The sequence below is a fragment of the Egretta garzetta genome, unplaced genomic scaffold (genome assembly GCF_000687185.1).
Source record: "Egretta garzetta isolate BGI_Z169 unplaced genomic scaffold, ASM68718v1 scaffold503, whole genome shotgun sequence".
Taxonomy (NCBI): domain Eukaryota; kingdom Metazoa; phylum Chordata; class Aves; order Pelecaniformes; family Ardeidae; genus Egretta; species Egretta garzetta.
Genome location: NW_009259107.1, coordinates 1,827,533 through 1,832,350, shown reverse-complemented (window position 1 = coordinate 1,832,350; position 4,818 = coordinate 1,827,533).

Genomic DNA, 4,818 nt, shown 5'->3' with positions numbered 1-4,818 from the left:
TGAGCAGGGACAACTTCCACTAGACCAAGCTGCTCAAGCCCCATCCAAGCTGGCCTTGGACACTTCCAGGGATGGAGCATTGCAACTTCTCTGGGCAACCCAATCCAGCGCTTCACCACCCTGAGAGTGAAGAATTTCTTCCTTATATCTAATCTAAATCTGCCCTCTTTCAGTTTAAAGCCATTGCCCCTTGTCCTGTCACTACATGTCCTTGTAAAATGTCCCTCTCCGGCTTTCTTGTAGGCCCCCTTCATGTATTAGAAGGCTGCTATAAGGTCTCCCTGCAGCCTTCCCTTCTCCAGGCTGAACAACCCCAAGTCTCTCAGCCTGAAGACAGGAGAAGTGCTCCAGTGCTCTGAGCCTGTTTGTGGCCTTCATCTGCACTCAATTCAACAGGTCCATGTCCTTCTTGTGTTGGGGGCACCAGAGCTGGATGCAGTACTCCAAGTGGGGTCTCATGAGAGCAGAGTAGAGGGGGAGAATCACCTCCCTCAACCTGCTGGCCACACTTCTTTTGATGCAGTCCCAGGTATGGTTGGCTTTCTTGGCTGTAAGCATACATTGTGGGGTCATGTTGAGCTTCTCATCAACCAACACCCCCAAGTCCTTCTCCTCAGGGCTGATCTCAATCCATTTTCTTGTATTTGTGCTTGGGATTGCCCCAACTCATGTACAGGACCTTGCACTTGGCCTTGCTGAATTTCATGAGGTTCGCATGGGCCCACCTCTCAAGCCTGTCAAGGTCCCTCTGGATGGCATCCCTTCCCTTCCCTCCAGTGTGTTGACTGCACCACACAGCCTGGGGTTGTAGGCAAATTTGCTGAGGCTGCACTCAATCCCACTGTCCATGTCACCAACAAAGATGTTAAACAGTGCTGGTCCTAACACCGACCCCTGAAGAATGCCCCTCATCACTGGTCTGCACTTGAACATTGAACTGTTGACTGCAACTCTTTTAGTGTGACTATCCAGCCAATTCCTTATCCACTGAGTGGTCCATCCATCAAATCCACGTCTCTGCAATTTAGAGACAAGAATGTTGTGCGGGACAGTGTCAAATACTTCGCAAAAGTCCAGGTAGATGATGTCAGTTGTTCTTCTCTTACCCACTAACACTGTAACCCCATTGTAGAAGGACCACCAAATTAGTCAGGCATGATTTGCCCTTAGTAAAGCCATGTTGACTATTTTTCTATGTGCCTTAGCATAATTTCCAGGAGGATATATTATCTTTTAATAAAATGTTGCCATTTTTATATTCAACGCTGTATTTAAAATCTATTTTAGTGTAACCAAAGTTTTCCAGTTTGTAATATTATATCGCTTTAATTCATCAATAACAATAATAAAGACAAATTTGAATCCATGCACAAGTAAACTCTTAAAAAAACAAAGAACGATGAATGCTCCTGATGTTTGCTCATCTTGCATAAAATTGTTGCTCCTGAATAATACAGAATGATCCCAATCTAATCAACTAAATCTTGTTTAAAAATTCAGCACCTATTTTTATTTGTATTTGATTAGCTGTGACTTATCAAAGTGCTTTGACTTGCACCTAACTAGTTCCATTTCAACCTTCAGTGGATTTACATCTTGTGCTTGTGTTTTGTAAGGTCTTGCCAAGAATTTGTTCATATTAAATACTGTGAATTTTTTGTTATGCGGCCTCAGAGATGTTATACTTTCAAAGCCTCAAAGATGCATTCAGAGATCTGCTTCAAGATCACCTTTTTCACAAATAGCCAGAAGAATGAATTTTTACTGTGACTACGTTAAAATCTTTTAGGCTATCATTTGGTATGCCACTAAGGTGAATACCATGGCTCTAAATACCATAAATAAACTTTTTCTCTTCTTAAGGAAAGGTAATTGCCTTGTTCAGAACTGAAAGAAGTGGCAGAAAATCAGCCAGTAATCTCTCACTAAGGAGCGCCCATTTTAATGTCATCAGGCATAGAAAACAAAGAGTTTCTTTTGGGTTGTGAAATATATACACTTACAGTAATACTGCACGTGAGTATACAAGCAATCCCATTTAAGGTATAAAAATAGTAAAATAAACCAAGCTTTAGGCCCCCCTAAAATATTGCAGTTGCAGCTGTAATTGGTTTGATGGCTCTAAAATAGATTGATTTCTTTCTGAATCTCTGATCTTCGTAATCCAATGAATCACACTGCTTAACAAGACTATTAATTTATTGCTATGTACAGCTAAATTTCTTGAAAAGTTTAAGATTAATAAAGTTTGCACCTCTGCATCCTCATTACTATACTCTGGAGCATATTCTCTAAGCTTTCATTCATGTATTATTCTTCAACCTTCTATGTAATACTAGGGTCTGCATGAGCCTGTGAAAGCTGTAGAAACTGAGTTTCAATCAAGCATGCAGAATCAGCAAATAATAAGCTGGCTTCTAGAAAGGTTGGAGAACAGAGTGGACTGGAAGATGACAGGTTCATATTCTCCTGCCTCAGCTCAGCAGTACATGATGGAGTACTTCACACTTTTTCACTGTTTCTCTGGAAACTGAAAACCGTAGAAGACAGGTAGATTTTAATCTTGCTTCTGGTTAAAAAGATCACTGCTTTTGGTAGGGGTTCCTTCAAAAACAAATGAGGACGACTTTTATTTTTATGAAATTATGGAAGGACAACTGAAAAATAAATACCTAGAGTAGCTGAGTTACACGGACTGATGATGATGATGATTTCAACATACATTTTGTTTGAAAATTTGAACTCAAGATTCTCCAAAAGTAGCAAAAGACAGAGACCCATGTCACCTCAGACTCTATATTATATTATGGTGTTATATTATATTGTATTACATCATAAAATATATTAAAATAATATAATTTTACTATTATGATATATCATTATTATATCTGGGGAACTACAGGCCTGTCGGTCTGACCTTGGTGCTGGGGAACGTAGTGGAGCAGATCATCCTGAGTGCCATCACACAGTACATACAGGACAACCAGGTGATCAGGCCCAGTCAGCATGGGTTTATGAAGGGCAAGTCCTGCTTGACCAACCTGATCTCCTTCTATGACAAGGTGACCCACTAAGTGGATGAAGGAAAGGCTGTGGATGTTGTCTGCCTAGACATTAGTAAAGCCTTTGACACCCTTTGACACCAGCATTCTCCTGGAGAAACTGGCTGTTCATGGGCGTACTCTTCACTGGGTAAAAAACTGGCTGGATGGCCAGGCCCAGAGAGTTGCGACGAATGGAATTAAATCCAGTTGGCGGCTGGTCTCAAGTGGTGTTCCCCAGGGCTCAGTGCTGGGCCCAGTTCTGTTTAATATCTTTATCAATGATCTGGATGAGGGAATCAAGTGCACCCTCTGTAAGTTTGCAGAGGGCACCAAGTTCGGCGGGAGTGTCGATCTGCTCGAGGGGAGGAGGGCTCTGCAGAGGGACCTGGACAGGCTGGATCAATGGGCCAAGGCCAACTGTATGAGATTCAACAAGGCCAAGTGCCGGGTCCTGCACTTGTGTCTCAACAACCCCATGCAACGCTACAGGCTTGGGGATGAGTAGATGGAAAGCTGCCTGGCAGAAAAGGACCTGGGGGTGTTGGGCAACAGGTGGATGAATATGAGCCAGCAGTGTGCCCAGGTGCCCAAGAAGACCAACAGCACCCTGGCTTGTATCAGGAGTAGTGTGGCCAGCAGGAGTAGAGAAGTGATCGTGCCCCTGTACTCGGTGCTGGTGAGGCCACACCTTGAATACTGTGTTCAGTTTTGAGCACTGCAAGAAAGACATTTTGGTGCTGGAGGTGTCCAGAGAAGAGCAATGAAGCTGAAAAAGGGTCTGGAGCACAAGTCTGCTGAGGAGCAGCTGGGGGAACTGGGATGGTTTAGTCTGGAGAAGAGGAGACCTTATCGCTCTCTACAACTGCCTGAAAGGAGGGTGTAGTGAGGTGGGTGTTGGTCTCTTCTCCCAAGTAACAAGAGATAGGACAAGAGGAAATGGCCTGAAGTTGTTCCAGGGAAGGTTTAGATTAGACATTAGGTTTCTTCACCAACAGGGTTGTCAAGCATTGGAACAGGCTACCCGGGGAAGTGGTTAGGTCCCCATCCCAGAAGACATGTAGATGTGGTGCTTAGGGACATGGTTTAGTGGTGGACTTGGCAGTGTTAGTTTAACAGTTGGACTTGGTGATCTTAAAGGTCTTTCCCAATGTAACCGGTTCTATGATTCACTGATTGTTTTATAATGGGATGTGATACTATAGATAAGTATATAACATATTATAAAATAATATTATTTATATTATAAACTGCAGACTCTAACAATAGTTAGGATCTGAACAGATTATTAAGGGCTAATCTATAGGCACTTCATTATATTTCAAGGTGGATGAAGACAAAGTGCTGATATTCAGGACTATTGCTTTCTCACTGAAACTGCTGTAAGCTACTGGTGTTGAGCCCCTTTGACGAACAAGTGAAGATTTTTAATTAGGTAGTAATAAATACTAGGTTTCCAAACCTTCCTCCCAGGTATGAGGATGTTAACCTGAAAACCTCTGTACAGGCTAAGGAATTCGTGACTAATTTTCTGCAAGTATTCTTTCAGAAATCAATGCACAGGAGCTACTGTATTTTACGAGCTCAGTACCATGCTTCAAAGGACCCTTTAACAGAGCTCTGTCCTGTCAGAAGCTCTAACACATGTTCTCTGACCACTGATAAAAAATAGCCTCAGTGCTGCAGCACTGGGATTTGGAAGAATGACCTGTCATGCCCGGCTTCCAGGAGAGGAACAAAAATCAATACTACAAGAGAAAGAAAGGGCAAGAGCACG